Source organism: Oryctolagus cuniculus, chromosome 9 (genome assembly GCF_964237555.1).
Source record: "Oryctolagus cuniculus chromosome 9, mOryCun1.1, whole genome shotgun sequence".
NCBI lineage: Eukaryota > Metazoa > Chordata > Mammalia > Lagomorpha > Leporidae > Oryctolagus > Oryctolagus cuniculus.
In genome coordinates this window covers 53546372-53572600 of record NC_091440.1, presented here as the reverse complement: position 1 = coordinate 53572600, position 26229 = coordinate 53546372, and the positions used below count along the sequence as shown (strand labels likewise).

The window sequence follows — 26229 nt, the reverse complement described above, 5'->3', positions numbered from 1 at the left end:
AAGAGTGATGTTTCCAAACAAACTCCACTTGTCAGAACCTCTAGAAAATCATTTTATATGATCCAGGAAAGATGATATTGACTTGGTAATGTGATAAAAACTTTGATAGTCATACAGAAAAGGAAATGAAAATGCTTATACAGATTAGGCTATTTGGATAAATTTTAAGTTTTTTATTATTGTGACAATTTCCCAAAATGTAACAATAAAAACCAACTTGGAAATGTTTTTAAATGTGAATAAATGATTGCACACAACCTCCTCTATAAGCCCCAGAACAATTTTGTGCTCTCTCTGCATTCCATGCTTTTACTCCCACAACCAAGTAGCCAGGACAGTTACTAGGTCACTAACTGCTGACGCTGATGCTGATGCAGTGTATGTTTATTACTAAATCCTCCAGTGACATCTCCTCTCATCCTGCTGGATAAATCTAATCCCCTTTTATTTTTCTCACCCACTCACCATTTATTTAATTCTGTCTCAAGATAGCTTTCTCTCAAATACTTACATATCCCTATTCCCAATATTTAAACATAGGACCATAAGAAAAATGGGCTTTGGCACAAAGTACCAGTTCCCGAATCCTCAGAGAATGACCACTGAGAATTGAATTTCAAATTGATGGAGAAAGAGGAGGAAGAACACCAAGCAGGAAAATGAGGAAGCACACTCTATTCTGTTTATTAACTGATATGCAGCTCAGTGTGTGAGGAGATTGGCTCTAAAACTTGGCAATCTCTCCAGACGTTAACAATGATTTTTAAACCATTCAAATAACTAGGATAACTATGCCTCATTAAATGACACTGTGCATGTCAAACATCTTACAGCATGGTTTATTTTGGTTGATTTGCATATCAAAATCTTCTTGGGACTGCATCATTTCTCTCACTTTAAAATGAAATTTTCTTTTGAAAGTTCTTTCTTTTCTTTTTTTGTAAATCACTCACACAACAGCCCCTATCCCCCCAAAATGCATATCATTCATTCAAATTGGGTCACAAAACTGAAGCAGTAGCATCCCAGAAGACAGGCTGAGCACTGGACCTTATTAGACACTGCAGGGTTACTTAAATGGCTCCATAGAAAGAAACTGCATTTCCATGTCACAGTAGTCTGAGATGGATTTAGGACAAGACAGGGCAAGTAATAAGGATGTCTGTTGAATGTCATGAATCCCACTCAATCAATTAGTTGCTAAGATATAAGAAGATTTCTCTCCTCTCTTCCTCACCCCCAGTGCAACAAAGGCCACGAAGTTATCAAGCACGGGGGACAGGAGTGCTCTGCCCAGGTTCAGCTGCTGCAGGAGGCTCCTAAATGGAAAATTACTCTTATTGTGAAAGTGCAATTTCAGAAGGCAAGCATCATCGACAATACTGAACCTCTTGGCTGAAATACAGAGAAAGACACAAGTGTTTATCCCATTCTAAAGACACAATTAGCTGAAGTTTTTATCTCTACATCTGAAAAGCCTAAATCAGACAAGTGCCCTATGAGCATTTCTGGTAGAGAAAGGAGGACACAGTCTCACACTGGGGTTAGTTTCTTTTTCTTTCTATTAAGTGAGTTTTTGAATAAGTAGCAATTAATCACTTTCCTCTGTGCAAAAGACAAAATTAGAGCTTTGTATGCTAACTCCAGTTTGATGAATATTTAAAGATAAGGAATTACCCACATGGTCAGTATCTTCAACACCAAAATAAGAGCTTATGCAGGGAATAGAGACAAACCAATTTTTTTATCTCCACAAGAATAGGTCATTTCAGCACAAAGAATTTTTTTCAAAAAATAAGAAAGGAGGGGCTGACCCTGTGGCGCAGCAGGTTAAAACCCTGACCTGAAGCACCAGCATCCCATATGGGTGCTGGTTCTGGTCCCGGCTGCTCCTCTTCCAATCCAGCTCTCTGCTGTGGCCTGGGAGAGCAATAAAAGACATCCCAAGTCCTTGGGCCCCCGCGCCTGCGTGAGAGACCCAGAAGAAGCTTCTGGCTCCTGGCTTCGGATTGGCGAAGCTCCGGCAGTGCAGCCATCTGGGGAGTGAATCAGAGGATGGAAGACCTCTCTGTCTCGACCTCTCTCTGTAACTCTGTCCTTCAAATAATTAAAATAAATCTTTTAAAAAAATAAGAAAGGACGACAAAGTACAAATACATATAGTAATAGTTATTTCATGAAACCACTGCAAAGAATACACAAACAATGGAGTATATTTGTCCATTAGTGTTAATTCTGAGAGGCCATCCTTAATTGAAATATTCTTTCATTGCACTGGACCTTTTTGAATTTTTGTTTGGAATTTAATATAAGAATTAGAGTGTGTTCACTCTCTCTATTTTTTTCTTGAGGCTGAATTTGATTTTTGAAAACTTCCAAAATTTATTTGGAAATTCATCAGTCAAGTCTGATAAACGAGAGTCCTCAGTGATGACTTTTTAAAAACCCACCCTCACTCCTTAATGAATAGGATGTTTATCACACCCATTCAGTCAAGAAACAAACATTTATTAACTAATATATTACCATATTAGGTGCCAAGATTAAGAAGTACAAATTAGAAAACACATGGACTATCCCTATTAAGGAGTTTAAAGTCTATTGGGGAAAAAGAAATGGATATGTTGACAATTCCAATACTTTAAATGATTTATAAATAGAGTATTCTGAGACTGCTTTCAAAGGAATGATTAATTCCAACTGAAGATATCATAAGACGACTGGTGAAGAAAGTCAAATTTGATCTGCGTCTTGAGAGATGAGTAAGATTTCAACAGAGGAACTCAATAAAGGATAGTATAGAAAGTGTGTACCAACAGATGTGATAGTAAAATCAGGAAGAGAGGCTAATTGTACAGTGTGTTTATGGTACTACAAGTATCCTGATGTAAGTCAACAGTTACTTGCAAAATGTAAGACTAGAAAATAGAACATAGAAATATACATATGGATAGGAACTGTGAGAACATCTGATTCTGGCTACAGAAAGTAGCCAAAGTGACTTGTAAAGGTCATAAGAATAACTAGTTCTAGCCAGAGCCAACCTCATGTGTTCTGCCATACAGCCAATTGCTGTTGCACCACCTCGTATGTGGTTTGGCATCATATTTGTGGAAGGTGGCTCTTGTGAGAAACAATGAATTGGAAGTATATGAGCCACAGAGTGATGTGATCAGATATGCAAAAATCCCTAAAGAAGAGCCTGAAAACTTAGAAAGAGATTGATTGAAAAACTTCTGCAGTCATCTGAATCAGAGATAACGTGAACCTGAATCGGAACCATGAGTACTGAGATAGAAAGGAAGTGATGGATTCAAGTGTTGTTTCAATAATGAAATTGCTACAGTTTGGTAATGAGAGGGAAGGAAGTGTTATAGAGATGATCAACCTTTGGAGTCAGTGAAGTAAGATGCTACTCTATCACCTGAGAAAAGCAAAGAAGTACAAAAAAAGAGGAAGGGGAGGTGGATCTTCGACCTGGGCATTTAAGATGCAGTCAAGATACACACATACTGTTGCAGAATACCTGTGTTTGAGACATAGCTCTGCTCATGATACCAGCTTTCTGCTCATTATCACCCTGAGAAACAGCAATTGGCTCACATAGTTGGGTGTCTGTCACCCACATGGGGGATTGCATTGAGTTTCCAGTCTCTGACTTCTGTACAGTCCTGGTCATTGCAGGCATTTTGGGAGGGAACCTGCAGATAGGAGCACACACACTCTCTACCTGTCTCTCTGCCTAGGAGCTTCTCTCTGTCCCTCACTTTTTCATTCACCCTTCTTTTCCCACTCCCCCTCTCGAATGCTAAGGATCACTAGCCAACTGGGATATGCAAATCAAAACCACAGTGAGGGTTCACCTGACCCCAGTTAGAATGAAGATGGCAGAGTAGGGAGGGAGCTTACTGCTCTAGCCCAGGAGAAGATAGTTTTACAAAAGTGAAGAGAGTATAGTCTCAGGGAAGAGTTAGGGAGAAAATGGCAGAGAAAACTCTACCAAAATTAGAGGGACATGGTGGAACTGCATACAGAGTGTGGATACCCACAACTCAAGAATCCAGAATACTGGATCAACATTGCAAAGTGAGGTGACCTCAGACTGCAGAAGCCCAAGTCACCGGTGATAAAGCTGCAGGAAGAGCCTAGAGGGAACCCAGCTTGGAGCCCCATAAGGGATAGTGTACCTGCCAAACTAGAGAAGAAAAATAAAGATGGGACAGACTGTTAATATCTCCCCGATCACTCTACAATGGAATTCTGTAACAAGCAGATAAAGCAGGCACCATTTTGGACAAACATAACAGCTGCACCAGCTGGGGTCCATGCTCTGCAACCAGATGAGTGGAGACTCCTGACTCTGGTGAGGAAACTAACAGGGCCTAGGAGCTTGTGACTGTGTGAGGATTCTGTTTCGGAACTGTGAAAAAAACTGAGGGTGTGTGAGAGGACTCACGCTGAGGCTAGGACTTTAGGCAGTCACAGTGAGAGACTCCACATGCTCAGGGCTTCCTGGTTACCTGGTGAGAGACATTGCTGGGGAATCTGAACTTACACTGAGGACTGCACAGATACTTTGCGAACTCCTTGGGATAGAGCAGACAAATATTATATCCATTGGGGCTAGCACTCAGGCGGTGGTCTCCTTTGAGGAGAGGAGCTCAGTTGAGCAGAATAAGTTGCCTTTCTGATTAAATAAAGAGAGAGAGAAGATTTACCAGGCTAAACCTGGTTTGTCACCTTAGGTACACCCTTAACTCTGCAGAACTGAACAGAGCTCCTTGGCCACACCTATTACAAGCCTCTAGATATTCACTGAAAGCAGATATTCCACTTATCTACAGAGTCATAGTACAAAGATAAAAGCCACCAGAGCAAAAAAGGAGGAGAAGGAGAAGGAAGAGGAGGGGGAGGGGGAGGAAATGGGGGAGGGGGAGGAAGAGGGGGAGGGGCAGGTGGAGAAGAAGAAGGAGGAGGAGGAGAAGAAACCAATGAATATCTCCACAAATGTTGAATAACAAATGTACCAATTCGAGAAGCAAGAATAAGGAAGGCAACATGACACCCGCAAAAGAACACAACACTTCAAAACTAGATTGTGAAGATGATGAGATGGAAGAAATGCAAGAAATGGAATTCAAAAAATTGATCATAAGATTACACAGAAGTAATCAGAAGCAAATGCACAAACTACTGAAATCCATACAGACATGAAAAAAATTCTCCCATGAAGTTAAGATCTTAAATGTAAATCAAAATAAAATGAAGAATTAAATAGAACAAATAAAAAATGCAGTGGAGATCCTTAACAACATAATCAGAACTATTATAAATGTATATGTACCTAATTACAGAGCACCTGGCTATTTAAAAGAAATGTAAAGGGATTTAAAGGGAGGCATAGACTCCAATAAAATAGTAATGGGGGACTTCAACACTCTGCTTTCATCAATGGGCAGATCAACTAGACAGAAAATCAGCCAAGAAACAGAAGATTTAATCAACACTACAGACCAAATGGACCTAAGATATCCCTACAGAAGTTTTTATCCTACAGTTGCAGAATAAACATTCTTCTCAGCAGTGTATGTCACTTTTTCTAGTATTGACCACATACTAGGCCATAAATCAAGTGTCATCAAATTCAAGAAAATCGAAATCATACCATTCATCTTCTCAGATCACAATGGAATGAAGCTGGAAATCAGCAACTCAGGAATCTCTAGAACATATTCAAACACTTGAAGACTGAATAACATGCTCTGAATGACCAGTGGGTCATAGGAAAAATCAAAAGAAAAATCAAAAAAATTTCTGGAAACAAATGAAGATGACAACATAACATATCAAAATTTATGGGATACAGCAAAAGCAGTGTTAAATGGAAAGTTTATAGCAGTAAGTGCCTACATCCAGAAATTGGAAAGGCACCAAATAAGTGAGCTATCAATGCATCTCAAGGATCTGTAAAAACGAGCAAACCAAACCCAAAACTAGTAGCAGAAAAGAAATAATTAAAATTAGAGAAATCAAAAAAGAATAAAAAATACAAAAATCAGCAATGTGAAGAGCTGCTTTTTTGAAAAAATAAACAAAAGTAACACAACATTGGACCAACTAAACCAAAAAGAAAGGGGAGAGAAAACCCAAATCAATAAAAATTAGAGAGGAAAAGGAAAATGTAACAACAGATACCACATATAAAAAAAGAAACACCAGAAATTACTACAAAGAGTTGTATGCCAACAAACCAGGAAATCTAGAAGAAATCAATAGATTCCTGAACACTTACAACCTACCTAAATTGAGCCAGGAAGACATAGAAAACCTAAACAGACCCATAACCAAGACAGAAATTGAATCCCAACAAAGAAAAGCCCAGGACCGGATGGATTCACTGCTGAATTCTACCAGACATTTAAAGAAGAACTAACTCCAATTCTTCTCAAGTTATTAAAAAAAATTGAAGGAGAGGGAATTCTCCCAAATTATTGCTATGAAGCCAGCATCACCTTAATTCCTAAACCTGAAAAAGATGCAACAGAAAAAGAGAATTACAAGCCGGCGCCGTGGTTCAATAGGCTAATCCTCCACCTTGCGGCGCCGGCACACCGGGTTCTAGTCCCGGTTGGGGCGCCGGATTCTGTCCCGGTTGCCCCTCTTCCAGGCCAGCTCTCTGCTATGGCCAGGGAGTGCAGTGGAGGATGGCCCAGGTGCTTGGGCCCTGCACCCCATGGGAGACCAGGAAAAGCACCTGGCTCCTGGCTCCTGCCAGGATCAGCGCGGTGCGCCGGCTGCAGCGGCGGCCATTGGAGGGTGAACCAACGGCAAAAGGAAGACCTTTCTCTCTCTGTCTCTCTCTCTCACTGTCCACTCTGCCTGTCAAAAAAAAAAAAAAAAGAGAGAATTACAGACCAATTTCCCTGATGAACATAGATGCAAAAATCCTCAACAGAATTCTAGTCAATCAAATCCAACAACACATCAGAAAGATCATCCACCTAGACCAAGTGGATTTATCCCTGATATGCAGGGATGGTTCAACATTTGCAAATCAGTCAATATGGTACACCATATTAAAAAACTGCAGACGAAAAACCACATGATTTTCTCCATAGATGTAGACAAAGCATTTGATAAAATACAACACACTTTCATGATGAAAACTCTGAGCAAATTGGGTATAGAAGGAACATTCCTCAATACAATCAAGGCAATTTATGACAAACCCACGGCCAGCATCATATTAAATGGGGAAAAGTTGGAAGCATTCCCACTGGGGTCCAGTACCAGACAGGGATGCCCACTCTCACCACTGCTATTCAATATAGTCCTGGAACTTTTAGCCAGAGCCATTAGGAAAAAAAAAGAAATCAAAAGGATGCAAATTGAAAAGGAGGAAGTCAAACTATCCCAATTTGCAAATGACAGGATTCTATATATAGGGGACCCAAAGACTCCACTAAGAAACCATTGGAACTGGTAGAAGAGTTTGGTAAAGAAGCAGGGTATAAAATCAATACACAAAAATCAACAGCTTTTGTATACACAGACAATGTCACAGCTGAGAAAATACTTCTAAAATTGATCCCATTCACAATAGCTACAAAAAAATCAAATACCTTTGAATAAATTTAACCAAAGTTGTCAAAGATCTCTACAATGAGAATTACAGAACATTAAAGAAAGAAATAGAAGAATATACAAAAAAATGCAAATATCTTATGTTCATGGATTGGAAGAATCAATATCATCAAAATGTCCTTTCTTCCAAAAGCAGTTTACAGGTTCAATGGGTTACCAATCAAAATACCAAAGATATTCTTCTCAAATCCAGAAAAAATGATACTGAAATTCATATGGAACACAGGAGACCTCAAATAGCTAAAGCAATCTTATACAACAAAATAAGGCCAGAGGCATCACAATACCAGATTTCAAGACATACTACAAGGCAGTTATCAGCTGGCGCCGCAGCTCACTAGGCTAATCCCCTGCCTGTGGTGCCAGCACTCTGGGTTCTAGTCCTGGTTGGGGCGCCAGTCCTGTCCCGGTTGCTCCTCTTCCAGTCCAGCTCTCTGCTGTGGCCCAGGAAGGCAGTAGAGGATAGCCCAAGTCCCTGGGCCCTGCATTCATATGGGAGACCAGGAGGAAGCACCTGGCTCCTGGCTTCAGATCAGTGCAGCACGCTGGCTGTAGTGGTCATTTGAGGGGTGAATAAACGGAAAGAAGACCTTTCTCTCTGTCTCTCTCTCACTGTCTAACTCTGCCTGTCAAAAGAAAAAAAAAAAAAAGACATACCACAAGGCAGTTATAATCAAAACAGCCTGGTACTGGTACAAAAATATGTGGATAGCCAAATGGAACAGAATAGAAACACAAGAAATCAATCCAAACATCTAAAACCAACTTATATTTGACCAAGGAGATAAAACCAATCCCTGGAGCAAAAACAGTCTGTTCAACAAATGGTACTAGGAAAACTGGATTTCCACATGCAGAAGTATGAAGCAAGACCCCTACCTTACACCTTACACAAAAATCCACTCAATGTGGATTAAAGATCAAAATCTATGGCCCGAAACATCAAAGTAATTGAGAACATTGGGGAAACCCTGTGAGACATTGGCAGAGGTGTTCTTGTTAACTTCAATTTTAACTTCTTGGTAAAGACCGCAATCACATTGGCAATCAAAGCCAAAATTAAGGAATGGATTACTTACTTGAGAAATTTCTGCACAGCAAAATAGACAGGAAAGTGAAGAGGCAACTGACAGAATAGGAGAAATTATTTGCAACCTATGAACTGATAAAGGATTAATAAGCAGAATCTACAAAGATATCAAGAATCTCAAAAACAAGAAAACAAACAACCCACTTAAGAGTTGGGCCAAGGACTTAAACACATTTTTCAAAAGAGGAAATCCAAATGGCCAAAAGACACTTGAGAAAGTGTTCAGAATCACTAGCCATCAGGAAAATGCAAATCAAAACCACGATGAGATTTCATATCACCCCAGTTAGAATTGCTGTCATACAGAAATCAACAAACAACAAATGCTGGTGAGGATGTGGGGGAAAAGTACCCTAATCCACTGTTGGTGGAAATGTAAACTGGTACAGCCACTATGGAAGATAGTGTGGAGATCCTCAGAGGTCTGAATATAGATCTACCATATGACCCAGCCATCCTACTCCTGGGAATTTACCCAAGGGAAATGAAACCAGTAAACAAAAGAGCTATCTGCACCTCCATGTTTATTGCATTTCAATTCACAATAGCTTAGACATTGAATCAACCTAAATGCCCATCAACCAAAGACTGGATGATGAAATTATGGGATATATACACCATGGAATACTACACAGCAGTAAAAAAAATGAAATCCGCTCATTTGCAATAAAATGAATGAATCTGTAAAAGATCATGCTTAGTGAAATAAGCCAATCCCAAAGTGACAAATATCATATGTTCTCCCTGATTTGTGAGAATTAATAGAGCACCTAAAATGAAATCTGTAGAAGTGGAATTGAGACTTTGAGAATGGATGACATGAGCTGCCCTTGTCTTGACTATTGAGGAATAGTTTCATTTTCTTTGTTTTTTTTTTTTCATCTTTTTTTTCCTCATACTATTTGTTGAACTCTTTACTTAACATAGAGTTAATCATATGTGTATAAAGTCAATTGAAAATAGATTTTGGTAAAAAATAAGAGTGGGAATAAAAAAGGGAGGAGGAGGTTTGTAATTGTTTAGCTGTATAGTTCTGCATACATTCCTACAGACTTACTTCTAAGGGTACAGTTTAAAAACTTGTCGTGGAACTCCATATCCCATTGAATTTGGTGGTAAAAATGGCCTTAATTGTTACATTGATCACTTTAAGTGTTAAAGTGAACATATATATATAGGAATAAGTGTTAAAGAGATCAAGTGTCTCGTAATAATAATAGATAAAAGTAAAAAGAGAATGTCCAACATGGGAAGCATCCCACTCAGCAGACTCATTGAATGACAATAGTTTCAAGTAGCACCCTGACCTCTGAATCAGCCCTCAAGGTTTCTTGGTCTGGCTGAAAATCTTGGGAGAGCATTTCACATGGAAAGCCAAGACACTGTGGCAAAAAAAAATGTTCTACAAGAAGGATCACTGTGAGTGAGACCTTAGTGGAAAGAAGTAGCCATCAAAGAAGGGAGGAGAGAACTACTTTGCTTATGGCCTTGTCCAAATACTGACGGAGTTTGTGAACTCAAAAGGCTTCTATAACCTAGGAAGCTCATTTCAAGAGCTGCTGGTGGTCATTGACATCACAGATAAGAATGTTAATTGTTAACAAAAGTCACTGTGCACAAACTCCTCATGCAGGACTTCTGTCCTCAATGAGTTGTATTATGAGACTTGACTGTAAAACCAGTTCTCAAACAGTTGTTTTGGGGTATGTTTATGTGTGTGTGTGTGTGTACAAATTGCTGAAATCTTTATTTAGCATAGAACTGGTCTTCTGTGTACTAAATTAATTGAAAATGAATCTTGATGGAGAATGAGCTTGGAAAGGGGAGAGGGAGGAGGAAAGGGGGTTAGAGTGTGATGGGAGGGCTGATATGGTGGGAAGATTAACTATATTCCTGAAGTTGTACTTATGAAATTTGCATTCCTTAAAAAATTAATTTAAAACAAAATACTAACTATAAAAAAAGAATGACTTTCATACAGAAATCAACAAACAAATCCTGGTGAGGATGTGGGGGAAAGGGTGCCCTAATCCACTGTTGGTGGGAAAGTAAACTAGTATAGCCATTGTAGAAGACAGTATTGTGATACCTCAGAAAGCTGAAAATAGATATACCATATGACCCAGCCATCCCACTCCTGGGAATTTACCCAAGGGAAATGAAATCAGCAGATGAAAGAGTTATCTGTACCCCCCATGTTTATTGTAGCTCAAGTCACAATAGCTAAGATATGAAATAAACCCATACTTCCATCAACTGATGACTAAATAAAGAACTTATGGTACATATACACTAAAGAATACTATTCAGCTATATAAAAAAAACGAAATCTTGTCTTTTGCAACAAAATGGATGCAACTGGAAACCATTATACTTAGTGAAATAAGCCACTCACAAAAAGACAAATATCATGTGTTTTCCCTGATCCTGATAAATAAAACATACCAAAAATGTAATATACAGGAGTAAAATTGACATTTTGAGCTTCAATTATTGTTTATAGTTATTGTCTCTGCTGTTGAGAAACTGTGTTTTTTTTTCTTATCACTATTTGTTGAACTCTTTAGGTAGTGTAGGGTTAATCTTATAAGTATAAAGTAAACTGAAAATAGATCATTGTAAAAATTAAGAGAGGAGGGAGGAGGCAGTATGGGAGAATGGGCAGGATTATATGGGAAGTATCACTATGTTGCTGAATCTGTATATACGAAATACATGAAATTTGTATACCTTAAATAAAATTTTAAAAAATTAAAAATTAAAAGAAAAAAACACACACAATTTTTTTAATGTATATGGGATAAAGAACTCTGGATTCCTTTACCTTAGTGAATAACATTCAATCACTCACTAAAAGTTGGAAGCTATGCCTCTACCTTTACAGTACACATGCAAAGATCAGTGGCAAGTAGGGTAAAAACACCACTTTATTAATGGCTAATGATGAACAACAACATCAGGGGAGATTTGGTGCTAGAGACTAACAAAGAGTACTCTTATTTGCATCAGATCAAGTGTTTGGGGAAAGGGTGATGTGTCTGCATGGCAGGCCCTGAATGCATCAAGAAGCAGCTTTACACATCCAGATGCCTATGGAACTGAGAGAAAAAGGATTACAAGCACATCCCCCAAGAAGAGAAGCCTTTTCTGTGGACATGGATAGAGGCAAGATACAGGGAAGGCCTCTCCACATAATCACAAAGAAAAAGGAGTTCCCGTGTCTGGTTCTAGCTTTTTGAGAGTAACAACTTCTCCCTATTATCCCTATTACTCAAAGGTCAGCAAGTACCAAACTCTGATAAAGCCAATTAAATAATCCTCTTCACAAGAGAGAGGCAAGAGCTTCTTTCTCAGTTGCCCTGCACTGGCCAAATGTACAATAGGATTAAAAGGACAATACATTTACTGCCTTTATTTCCAAAGTCAGAAAATGGAGTCACCTTCTATTCCAGTACTTGCTTCTCCCACAACAGTCAAGCAATCCTTACATCTTATCAATTATATCTTCTGTATTAATCATAACCCTGTCTCCACTTGCCTATCTCCACTATATATTTTCCTCCTCTCTCTCTACATCAATGTAGCAGAATCTCCCAAATGACATCTAGTGTCTTACTTCACACCCTTCTACTTTGTTCTTTTTAAAGCTGAGGGATTCTAAAATGCAATGCATCACACTCTCCTCCCACTTAAAGCCTTCCCGGCATTCCCAGGCATCTCCAGAATGACACCCAAACACATCAATACTGTGTTTATTGTAATTATTTGTTGCCATGTCTTTATCTTTTGCTAAATTTTCAGTCCTTTTGTTCTAATTCATTTTTGTATTGCCAATGCCTAGCAATGCATCTAAGTCTTCAAAAATTCATTTTGATGAGTACAAGGCATTTCCACATCTGACCCTGCCTATCTCTTCAACTTTGTATACTGTCACAGCCACACCAATCTCCACCTAACTCTCATACCAGTTCTAATTTCAGGTTTACCAAACTACCAGCAGGATTCTGAGTAGTCTTTGCTGTTTCTCCACACATTTGCACACTGCCTTAGCTCTCTTTTTTATTGCGAGTTTCTAGTTAGATATATTTCTGATATATTGCCCATATTTCAAAATATATGCCTTGCTTCCTTCGAACAGCCTTTTTTAATCTTAATCCAAAGCCTTTCTTCTTATCACAATAACAGACCCAGATGAGTAGAAGGCTCTTCCCATAATAGCATTTTTCTAATATTGCATTTATCAAACTGCTTTGTAATGGTTATTTGCCTTCCTTCTTTACATATAGATATTAAATCCTTCACTGGGATTCATCTCTGAAAGCAAGGCTAAATAATATAAACTTAGACTGAGTAAATGTTGAAGGAGGGATGAAAGCAGAAGGAAAGTAAGGGAGAGGAGGAGAGTAAAGAAGGGAGAGACAGGAGTGGGGCTCAGTGCTTTACATAGCAAGTTTTTGATTGAGAATTAATTGAGAATTATTCAATAGATCTATAGTTGGTTTGGATAGAAGTTTGAGTATCTATGTTTCTATCTCCATGCTGATTACTTTGAATTAATAGCCTTTCAGAACCAATTCAATAATTAGAGGATTCACTCTAAATTGCATTTTGTTATTAGGAGACAGAATGAAACCAAATCATTTAGGAAACGTCTTTTTTTAAATTAAATACTTAACTTTCTTCACTTTGGCTTAAGGTCTATAGAGTCAGAAAAGGGTCTAGTCCTCTATAAAACACATCTCTATGCAGAGCAAGCAAGAGCACATTCGACTACACTTAGAAAGTGCTCGGCAATTCTCCACACTACTGGACGAGAACCGTTTAACTCCAGTACATTGTTTGATTGTCACCTTCTCCCCAGACAACTGCGTTTCACAGCTGTGTTCACAATCACAAAATACAGCATTGCAAATACTAAACTATAGTGTAGCTTTTTTTGAAACACAAAGGTCTGACTTGTGTTAAAAGCTACTGCTGCACTGCCATCTCTCAGCATCTGCCTCAAACATCAGCACTGCCTCTAGTTCTCCCTGTTCAGGGTGAGTGCAAAGCCATCTATACCACAGCACCTACAGCCTGCAAATCAACTCATGGTAAAACATACGGAATTCATGGACTGCATGAGCTGCTAGCAAGAGAGAATGCTCTATTGGAAGGGTAAAGAAACCTCATTGTTACAGTCCTAGTTTTGTGGCACACAGGGAAATCAGATGGTACCACTAGTCCATAGAACTCCAGATTCCCAAACTCCCCTTCCAGCAACTGGTGTGAGGAAATTGCTCAAGACTTCAAAACAGACCTGTGCTTCTAGAGCTTAGCTCTGGATGTTTTAGAGCAGGCAAGCAAGTCCTCCCATCTGATGATGCCAACCCATAATAATTATGCCAAAAATCCTGCTAACATACCACATACCTGGAGAATTTGTCTAAGAATCTACTATGATAGGAAACATTTCAGTTTAAAAAATTATCTTCTTCCTGCTATTGGCAGTCATGAACATTTAGATATTTTCCACACAGAGTCAAAAAGAAACTAAACATATAATTATGGGTGAAAAATAGAGGATGGTGCTGGCACTGTGGTGTAGCAGGTAAAGCCTTCACCTGAAGTGCTGGCATTCCATATGGGTGCCAGTTAAAGTCCTGGCTGCACCACTTCCAATCCGGCTCTCTGCTACAGCCTGAGAAAGCAGTGGAAGATGGCCCAGGTCCTTGGGCCCCTGCGCTTGCCTGGGAGACCAGGAAGAAGGTCCTGACTCCTGGCTTCTGACCTGCCCATCTCCGGTTGTTGCAGCCATTTGGTGAATGGACCAGCAAATGGAAGACATATCTCTCTCTCTCTCTCTCTCTCTCTCTCTCTCTCTCTTTCTCTCTGCCTCTGTCTTTGCCTCTGCCTCTCTGTAACTCTGACTTTCAAGTAAAATAAATAAATCTTTTTAAAAAAAGAATAAAGAAAAATAAAGGACAGAAATCAGATATTGGCAGTTCTTCCATTTTCATTTAGGTGTGAATGTAAATGCAGGTCAAAACTTTTCAGTGAGTTAGTTTCAACAGTTCAGTTTTATAACTGTTATAAATAACACCGTTAAATTTTTCTGGTAAGGCCAGCATTTGGATTTTTTCAATAAGTAAGTTTCTTATTAATGGCAGCTAAATGGTGTTTGTCGTATGTCCATCATACAGTAGATTCTGTGCACTCACTGTTCCATTTTCACTGAGTTGTCCTACATGGAAGTACTGGTTTTAATATTGTCTTTTGTAAGTTTGCAAGTTAAAGTATAAAAATAAAAGCCCCTTTAAAATTTTTTACAGCAGTAAATGAGAAACCATGAAATACTTTTAAAAAGAAAATCATTATAGTTAATTTACATGAGTTAAAGCTGAAAAAACGGTTTTTGATGATAACAGATACCACTTGCTAAGACCAATTTAGAGTACTACATATAAGAAAGTTGAAGATAACAAGAAGCTTTAGTCTGCAAAGGGCTGCTGATAACACTTTTGCTTCTCTGGAGAAGAAAGCAGAAAAAAGAAAATTAAGCTTCCTCTCAGTGACAGCAAATATGAAACATAGCTGACACTTCCATTCAGCTTCTATTTTGTCTTTTCCTTGTCTATTCTCATTTTCATGACAAACTCTTACGACTGGAGTTCTTCTCTCAGTTAATAAAGATTCCTTGCATCCCTGTTAAGTGAACACAGTGGCTAACAAAACACATCCCTTGGCCGGCGCCGTGGCTCACTAGGCTAATCCTCCACCTTGCGGCACCGGCACACCGGGTTCTAGTCCCGGTTGGGGCGCCGGATTCTGTCCCGGTTGCCCCTCTTCCAGGCCAGCTCTCTGCTATGGCCAGGGAGTGCAGTGGAGGATGGCCCAGGGGCTTGGGCCCTGCACCCCATGGGAGACCAGGAAAAGCACCTGGATCCTGGCTCCTGCCATCGGATCAGCGCGGTGCGCCGGCTGCAGCGGCGGCCATTGGAGGGTGAACCAACGGCAAAGGAAGACCTCTGTCTTTGTCTCTCTCTCTCACTGTCCACTCTGCCTGTCAAAAAAAAAAAAAAAAAAAGAACAGATCAAGGTGAAATAAGCACTAAACTGAGGAAGCAGATAGAAAGAAAATATAATCTCACGCAGGGCAGGGGACTTTAGTGAGGATCGTTGCTGAATTGCAAGTAGAGGTCGTGGAATGCTGGCACAGGAATGGGCAGAAGGAATCAGAAAACAGAGAGGATTTCCTCATGATGAAACAGTATCTGAAAAAGGAGGGAAAGCATTTCAATGAGGGTTAATAAGCATTTCAGTTTTTTTGTAATGCATATTATGGTGGAAGAAGGGATGAGAGATGTGGCTGAAAAGATAAATGAGTTAAGGAGTTTTAATTTTATTCTGAGGACTGTGGGTTGCCCTGAAAGCTTGTAGGCAAGGAATCAGGCAATTTGGGTTTTACAAAGACCACAGGCTATTAGTGTGGAAACAGACAAAATTAGAGACAGTTAAAAGATTGTTCTGATACTTCCGGTAAGATGTGATGTGATGACAGCCTAACCCAAGAGTGCGGTAATGGTTTGGAACGATGCAGATAAATTGGAATGGCATTAAAGAGGAAGCAGCAACAGGACTTGTATCAGTGGACTAAGAATAGTGATACAGGGAAGTGAGACTTCCTGTCCAGTTAATAGGAATGCTTTGCATTGTTGCAGGAAAAATGGAATGTTCAACATTCTGTCCCAGGGAAAAAGGAAAAGGAAAAATACCTGAAAAGAATCGAGCAATGGCTGACGTCTGTGCTTCTTAATCTCCATGCAGGTTAGTAGTAAGTTGAAAAGCAGCCAAAAGTGCCTCTGTGAATCTGATTTGTTTCTAAATTTAGTTTTGCTGTTTTGCTCAAATCAAAGGAAGTTTCTAGGACTATTATTTATAAGACTCTCCCTTTATACCTAGAACTCTATCAAACCTCAATCTAACCTATTCCTTTAAGTTTTTTGCCTCCAAAAACCTGACAATAGACTAAAATCTTTTCTATATTTGCATGAAGTTGATAGGGTACATATAATACCCTATTAAGAGACTTCACCAACAGGGTTGTAAGCCAACTTCAAAATGTTCCAAATATCCAGTCTTTGTTGGTTTTTTGGATTTTTTTAACTATATCAACCATGAGACTGAAAAAAAAAAAAGAGTTTGTGCCTTTAGCAAACAGAGAGGAATAACAGTGAAAATCCAAACAGACCACCCTGATAGTTTCTTTTTTAAAAAATAAAAGTAACACACTTTTGAGAAGATATAAGTGCTGAGGTGTACTAAAAATATCAGCTATATAACATGAAGGGAGAAGAGGCAAGAGAGTTGTTCATAAAGAAAAAATCTTCCCCAAGCCCTACATAACAAGCCAATCCACACATACCCTAGAGTACTTTTTTCTTTCACTGCTCCTTCCCTGGGTGGTCAAAAAGTATAAATGCAGTAAATGCATTCTGATGGGTTTGGGTCTGGCAAAAACAATATCCTAACATTACAACCCTTGGATATAGCCTAGCAAATACAGTGCCAAACCAGAAAATTATCTAATTATTACAAAAGAACTCTGCAACAAACACCAGGAGTGTATTAAATTCCTGTGACTAATATTCACCAGCATTATGACTCGAATAAACGAATTGCCTTATGTCTTTCCTCACACTTTGATTTCAGCCCAGTGATACTGATTTGGGGCTTCGGGCTCCCAGAATTAGCATAGCTTTCTCAAGTTGATAGTAACTTGTTAGAGCAGCCACAGGAAACTAATACAGAACTATAAGAGAGACTGGAGAAATTGCTCATCACCCTCATTGCTACTCAGCTGTTCTACACAATGTGTGCAGGGCTTTGGGACTGTAGCCACATAAAAGAGGCAGAGCCATAACTGTTTCTACTGAAGATGGTGGAGCCAGTCTCCTGAGTACTCACACACCAGAGGAAATTCTCACATCTGTGGAATCAGAACAACTAAGCCTAACCATTGCTTTCCATGCAAATTACTGCAGCCAGTTGCAACTGCAAGTAATTTGGTAGCATGTCAGGGTCTATGACTCACTCGTGGGGAGAAATCAGAGGCCAGTGTGGAGTGAAAGGAAGGCTTTTAGAGCAAGACACTCCTCTCAGGCCCAGTGTTCATAAGAAAAGTGACTTTGGGCAAGTTGCTAACCTACTTCACAAGTGTCACAGGGTAGCTTTGCAATTAATGTGCAAGTGCCCTTTGGCCCACAGAAAATCCATTCAGCCTGTGAGATTTGTATCTCCCAGAGCTACTGATTTGCATACCACACAACAAGGCAAGGAAGCAAGCATCTACTGCAGGAAATACACATGCATAGTTCTGTTATACACACAGATTCCCTGGAAGATCCAAATAGAAAGGGAAGAAAGCAGGAAGAGGAAGACGTCCATTGGTTTCAGTTCCACTGACTCAATCCTATTTGACCCATTCTGATTCTGTTTAGCAAACAGGTATATTGGCAAGTATTTATTTCCTTGGACATTGTGGGACTAGGGGCAAAATGTGTTTGGATGTTTTTAGATCCTCAAGAAAAGGGCACTGCATAAATCCAGGAAACTATTATATGAGAGAGAGAAAGCCTTTATCTCCCGGTCTTAATAAAGAACTGAGCATGAGGCCTATCTGACTTCTGGTTCAGACACCAAATTGACCCCTCTGGGAGCTCGGAAAGTCTCCGTCTCCTCCCCACCTCACACAGCAGTGGTAATAAAGGAACGTGCACTGAGGATTAACTAAAGTTCACATACTGCCTTGAAGAGAAAAGTCTTGATTTAAGTGCTGAAAATTTATATTACTCAGAGGGGGAAGATGAGAATGGCAAAAGGAGTGGAAAATTACAGAAAGTTATAATGAGAAATGTAAATTGATGCAGGTCTCAGGGAAAGAGGAGAGATCAGATATAATGTAAGGGTATAGGAAAAGCTGTCAAAAAAAAAAAAAAAAAAGACTTTAGATTTTCCTCCTTCTGTGTTGGCTGGGGTAAGCGCCTCAAACCCAGAAGGGAAGTACACACTTTTGGCAACAAAAGAATTCTGATAATTGTGATTCAAACTGAAGAGAAGAGAAAAAAGCAGCAGAATACCAGAGAATGAGAGAAAGAACAAGAGGCTGAAGAGCAAAGATGAAAATGGAGTAAGAGACAAGATAAGAAAACAGAGAATGGGAAAATAAACACTAGAGAATGGAATTCCTAGGCTCTCTAACAAGGTCTAGCAGAAAAAAAAAATCTTTATCCTATTCATTTGAAGTGCAAATGTTGTGGCCTGATTTTATGAAATCAGAGCTGGCTCAGCCTGTTACCTTTCTGCTACAAAAATCATTTGATCAAATCTAAAGGAGATATGGTTAATAATCCTGGTATACATCAAAAACAAATATTTACTCATATTCTGATTTCTTGACATTAAAATATGTTGACCACTAAGACTATATTTTATTTGCAGACAAAAAAAAGTAATTTGGCAGAATTTAGTCAAAAAACTGAACATAATTATATTGGTTTCCAGAAACCTATAATCAAATCAATGTTAGGGTTTTTTTATTAGATTATTTTTATCTCTAAATAACTGCAACTTCAAATACAAGTTGTTGCTAACAATGAAATCTACACAAGATAAACATTTTAAAATTTACTTAAATTGTTAGGAGCAAAGATATGCCTCCAGGTGGCTTTGTATATAGACAATTACAAAACCCATCTCATGTTTTTGTAAAAATCTTGGTCAAAATCCCTCAGATAATAATTATATCTTTCTTGGTGATGTGAAGTTAAACAAGGAGGAGACAGGGAATGTGACCTCATTGGAATCTGTTTCACTGTCCAAAGAAAAGAAAAATTTTCCCCAGCACCGTGTGAGCAGATCTGAGATCTGTAGATTTTGTCAATCTGTTTCTTCAGGAAAACTACAGAATATATTCTAAATATGTAAGTATACAATATCATCAAGGAGAATTTTTTATATAATATCTCATTTTTCTAGGGTCATCAGTCAATTATTGAACAAAAGTATCAAATACAACATATAGTTGAGAAACAGCCCTACCACACGATCCAGCCATTCCACTCCTGGGAATTTACCCAAGGGAAATTAAAATGACAAATAAAAGAGCTATCTGCACCTCAATGTTTATTGCATCTCAATTCACAATAGCTAAGGCATGAAATCAACCTAAATGCACATCAGCAGAAGACTGGGTAAATAAATTATGGGATATGTACTCCATAGAATACTTCACAGAGGTAAAAAAAAAAAATGAAATCCAGTCATTTGCAACAAAATGGAGGAACCTGGAAAACATCATGCTGAGTAAAATAAGCCAGTCCAAAAGAGACAAATATCATATGTTCTCCTGGATCTGTGACAACTAGCTGAGCACCTTAAAGGAAACCTGTAGAAGTGAAACTGATACTATGAGAAGCAATGACTTGATCACTCCTTGTCCTGACTATTGAGGAATAGCTTACTATTTTATTCTTTTTTTTTTTTAACTTTTGCTTAATGAATATAAATTTCCAAAGTACGACTTATGGATTACAATGGCTTCCCCCCCATACCGTCCCTCCCACCCACAACCCTCCCCTTTCCCACTCCCTCTCCCCTTCCATTCACATCAAGATTCATTTTTGATTATCTTAATATACAGAAGATCAGCTTAGTATACATCAAGTATGGATTTCAACAGTTTGCTCCCACACAGAAACATAAAGTGAAAAATAATAGATGATTTTTTTTAAATGATGATGAAATCAGAGCAGACCTATTGTCATGTTTAATCCCAGTGAGAGTCAAGTTGGGAATTGATAATTTCTTTTTTTTTTTTTTTTTTTTTTTTTTACAGAGGATCAGTTTAGTATGCATTAAGTAAGGATTTCAACAGTTTGCACCCCCACAGAAACACAAAGTGAAATATATTGTTTGAGTACTCGTTATAGCATTAAATCTCAATGCACAGCACATTAAGGACAGAGATCCTACATGAGGAGTAAGTGCACAGTGACTCCTGTTGTTGACTTTACCAATTGACACTCCTGTCTATGGCATCAGTAATCTCCCTATGTTCCAGTCATGAGTTTCCAAGGCTATGGAAGCCCTCTGAGTTCTCCGACTCTTATCTTGTTTAGACAAGGTCATAGTCAAAGTGGAGGTTCTCTCCTCTCTTCAGAGAAAGGTACCTCCTTCTTTGATGACCTGTTCTTTCCACTGGGATCTCACTCGCAGAGATCTTTTGCCAGAGTGTCTTGGCTTTCCATGCCTGAAATACTCTCATGAGCTTTTCAGCCAGCTCCGAATGCCTTTAGGGCTGATTCTGAGGCCAGAGTGCTATTTAGGACATCTGCCATTCTATGAGTCTGCTGAGTATCTCACTTCCCATGTTGGATCACTCTCCCCTTTATTTACTCCATCGGTTAGTGTTAGCAGATACTAGACTTTTCTATGTGCTCCCTTTGACTCCCAGTCCCTCCACCATGACCAACTGTGAACTGAAACTGATCACCTGGAACAGTGAGATGGCATTGGTACATGCCACCTCGATGGGATTGAATTGGAATCCCCTGGTATGCTTCCAACTCCACCACTTGGGGCAAGTCAGCCTGAGCATGTCCCAAATTATACATCTCTTCCCTCTCCCATTCCCACCACCATGTTCAACAGGGATCACATTTCAGTTAATTTTCAACACTTAAGAATAACTGTGCATCAATTACAGATCTAAACCAGTCATATTAAGTAGAACAGATAAAAAAAACTACTAAGAGGGATAATGTATTAAGTTGTTCATTAACAGTCAGGGCTATGCTGATCAAGCCACCGTTTCCCATAGTGTCCACCTCACTCCAACAGGTTTCGACTGACTGAACACCAAGAGGGAAACCTGTTGGAGTGAGGTGGACACTATTTTATTCTTTTTAGTATTTTCTACTTAATACCATTGGTTGAACTCTTTAATTAACACAAAATTATTCTTAGGTGTTTAAACCCAACTAAAAATTGATCCCTGTTAAAAATAAGAATGGAAATAAGAGAGGGAGATGTATAGTTTGGCACATGCTCCCTCAGACTTACCCCTAAGGGTAGAGCTAAAAACTTGCCATAGAACTCCAATTCCCATTAAGTTGGCCGGTACTAATGCCACCTTACTAGTTAAAGTGATCAGTTTAAGTTCATAATTATCATAAAGATAGGATTAAGTGTCAAAGGGGTCACATAAATAAGACCAGTGTCTGCTAATAATAATTGATAGAATTAAAAAGGAGGCAATGATCCAACATGGGAAGTGGGATACACAGCAGACTCAGAATGAAAACTGCCCTAAACAGCACTCTGGCCTCAGAATCAGCCCTTAAGATATTTGGATCTGGCTAAAAAGCCTATGAGAGTATCTCAAGCATAGAAAGCCAAGACACTGTGGCAAAAAAAAAAATGACCTACATGAAAGATCTCTGTGAGTGAGATCCCATTGGAAAGAATAGGCCATCAAAGAAAGAGGTACCTTTCTCTGAAGGGAAGAGAGAACTTCCACTTTGATTGTAGCCTTGTCTAAATAAGGTCAGAGTTTGTGGACTCAAGAGGCTTCCATAGCATTGGCAGCTCAGGACAAGAGCCTCAGGTGATTACTGCCATCAAAAATAAAAGTGTCAATTGTTAAATCAACAAGAGTCACTGTAGGATGTCTGTACTTAATGTGTTGTACTATGAGAATTAATGATAAAATTAATCTTCAAACAGTACTTTATACTTTGTGTGTCTGGGTGCAAACTGTTGAAATTTTTACTCAGTATAGAGTTGATCTTCTATATATAAAGATAATTAAAAGTGAATCAATGAAGAATGGGATGGGAGAGGGAATAGGAGATAGGATGGTTTGAGGGTGGGAGAGTGGTTATGGGGGGAAGAACTGCTATAATCCAAAAATTGTACTTTTGAAATTTATATTTATTAAAGTTTTCTATTAAAAATAAATAAAAATTTTAAAAAATAAAGAGTATTAACTCAAGGAAACGTTAATTAGGTATTCCTAGAACCATGGGGATATCACAGAGGTAGTAACTACCCACCTTGATACTAGAGAACAAGATGAGATGTTGAGGATAATAATCTTAGTGCTCCATTATCCAAGATGGTACCGATTAGCTATATCTTTGTGGTTTTTTTGAAAATGATTTTTTTTATTAAAGGAAGAATATCAGAAAGAGAGGGAGATACAGAGAGAGAGAGAGAAATCCTCCATCCTCTGATTTATTTCCCAAGTAGTTGCAGGAGCCAGAGATGGGCCAGACCAATACCAGGAGCTAAGAATGACATCTGGTTTCCCACATGACTGGAAAGTCCCCAAGTGCTGGGACCATCATCCACTGCTTTTGCAAGCATATTGGCAGGAAGACAGATCTGGAGCTGAGCAGCTGAGATTAGAACCATCACTTTGGTTGGCGCCACAGCTCACTTGACTAATCCTCTGCCTGCAGTGCCGGAACGCCAGGTTCTGGTCCCTGTTGGGGCGCCAGTCCTGTCCTGGTTGCTCCTCTTCCAGTCCAGCTCTCTGCTGTGGCCCAGGAAGGCAGTAGAGGATGGCCCAAGTGCTTGGGCGCCGCACCCACATGGGAGACCAGGAAGAAGCACCTGGCTCCTTGCCAGCTTGCAGCTCAACGGCTGTGGCAGCCATTTGGGGGTGAACCAATGGAAGAAAGACCTTTCTCTCTGTCTCTCTCTCTCTCACTGTCTAACTCTGCCTGTCAAAAAAAAAAAAAAAAAAACAGAACCAGCACTTCAACTCACTGCACCACTGTATGGGACTTTGTGCATGGCTTTGGAGAACTTGAAACGTTATTATTCAAATTTCAGTGGCTGAAAGCATAAAATGTATACCAGATTCCAAAACCTTAGTATGAAAAAGAAGATAAAATACATCATTAGAAATTTTAAATGATTATATGTAAAATAGTATTTTTGAGGATTGGATCAGATAATGTATATTTCTTTTTTCTTTATGTTTTACATGTATAATGTAACTGCTAAAAAATTTAAAATTTCATATGTGACTTGCATTTTACTTCTACCAGACAGTGCTGGCTTACAGTCTCAGAAGAGCTTGGATTCAGAGTTTTGAGAAGGATGCTGGAGGATGGTGTGGGTGTATCTGAGAGAATGATGAAGCTGGTTCTGGCAGTATAAAAATCTGAAAATTGGAACCAGTTGCTGCTAAATCAACTATCCATACCACAGTGAAATAGCTGCTGCACTGATGCTGATAGGAGCAACAGAAAAATAAGGAGGCGGAAGTTTTTACCATCCCTAGCCTTGCAGTTTTTCTTTACTCACCCTACAGTTGGCAGAGCCTAACAGAGAACCAACTGTAAGAGAGGAATGTCATTTTCAGGGTTCCAAACTCACTTCACAAAGCAGTCTATAGAAAGGGTAGTACCTTGCTGAGAGGCAAATAGCTTAATAAGTGGTACCATAAATATTCATTGGATTTGAGGCTTGGTATAAGAGATTAGGGGCAAACCCATGAACTAGACAAAGTTTCTGTCCTCATACAGCTTCCATTCTAGTGAGACAAAGTGGATAACAAGCAAATACATTAAAAAAATTAGATGATTTCTGAGTCAGTGTTATGGAAAGAGGAAAACAAGATCGTGGATTAGATGGTAACAAAATGAGGCCAGGGCAGACATGGATCCTGGAGCACCAGAATACTACTTGCACTGATTGCAAGGGGCCCCAGGACACTTCTACCAGAAATCTAACTTCTGTCACTGGTTGCTCCACCAGGATCTCATGGAGACAAACTGTCACAATGGCAGGGTTTGTGCTATGCACTAATAGGTGATACAAATAACAATAAAGATAATACTGTTCAAAGAAGAAATCGGTTTTATCACTGGATAAGAACACTTCAGGTGAAACTAGATTTCAAGGTCATCCACCTCAGTATCCTGGCAGAAAGATCAAGAATTTTCTTGTTTGTTTGTTTGTTTACATTTTTGCATTTTCCCTAAGCTGGGATTCTGAGAGGTGTAAATGAATATCTTGGTCCTTCAGAGAGAAAAAGCCATTGAAATTTGGTTTTCTTTTGATGTTGTGTAATAAAGAGGTAAGCTGAATAATTTCATAACAACCTTTTATTGCCCTTAGCCAAGAACAGTGGTGGCAAAGTATAATGTGTATAACCCTTGGTTTCTTACTTCTAGAGATACCCTGCTGGAACAGTTATGCCACTACTTTGATGAAGCAAAATTAACTCTATGTTTACATCATTGGTTACATCATTTGTTAAATTCTTGCACACAACCCTCTTCCATGGGGTTGAGAGGAAGACATGAGCATGACTTTGGGAAAGGAAAGTATTTTTACCACTTCATGACTTTCAATAATCAAGACTCATGACTTTAGATGACTACTGGAGCAAATGATGGCTATCCAACATAAAAAGTAAAAAAAAAAAAAAAAAAAAAATTAAAATAAGACAAAGGTGAAGCAGATGAAGAAGAGGTAAAGAAGAGAGAGAAGGAGAAAGTATGACAGGGTGAAGTTGGGTACTGCTTTAAATAATGAGGCCAGGAGATGACCCCCTGGAAAAATGACATTTGAACTAAGGTCTAAAGGGAGAGGGAGAAAAAAGAAGACATGTCTTAGGGTGGAAGGAATGAAACTTGCAAAGTTTCTGAAAACACAATGATTTGGAATTTAGCTGGAACATAATTGTCAGGAAGAAAGATGATGAGGAATGGTTGGGGCATATTATTTAGGGTCCCTGTAAGTCATGGTAAGTAATGCGGATTTTAACTTAATTGCTGTGGGAACCACTGTAGGATTTTAAGCAGGAGCAGTAAGATTTGATTTACATTTATAAAAGGTCATTTTGGCTGCTGTGTAGAGGAACACTCTAGAGGGGCAAGAATACGAGGAAGATAAGGAATCTATCGCAATAACCTAGTTAAAAGATGATGATGATACCTGGGACTGTGATTGAAGCAGTCAAAATGGTAAGAAGTGGCTGAGTTCCAAACATGGATTAGAGGTTGAGTCAAGACAACCATTAGAGAATGGAATGATTCGCGTATTCACCAAAGCAGGTTTTCTAAACAGCTGACATTTGCTCTTTAAACACCAAAATTCTTTATCTAAAAATCGTGTTTTCATGGAAATCATTCAAAATCGTACAAAACGTTCTTGATCTTCTTCTATGGAAAACGCCAACCAAAATTGCAAATCGTTATTTTGATTCAAGATCTTGTTCTTCATTTTTGTCTGCCATCTGACACATTCTCTGTCAATTTCTTGAGTTCCTCAACTCCAATTACTTTCATCCCATATGTTACAGCTCAGCTTGTTTTGAGGCAAATCTTAATTAGGATGAAAAGATTATTTTCCACATAATATAATCCACCCATTGGCTATGCCATTTAAGTAGAAGCTGCACCTGCCTGACTTAGGTCAGCATCTGTTTCCCCAGCCTG

General features: G+C 39.0%; 1 long non-coding RNA gene across 2 annotated transcripts in view; it reads right to left on the bottom strand.

The window, feature by feature from the left end:
* Positions 1-26229, bottom strand: part of LOC103349075 (uncharacterized) — a 53521-nt gene that overhangs the window by 9745 nt on the left and 17547 nt on the right. For both annotated transcript variants that reach the window (XR_011378766.1, XR_011378765.1), the window contains exon 3: positions 15865-15987. This is a non-coding gene — a long non-coding RNA (uncharacterized lncRNA). The remainder of the gene's footprint in view (positions 1-15864; positions 15988-26229) is intronic.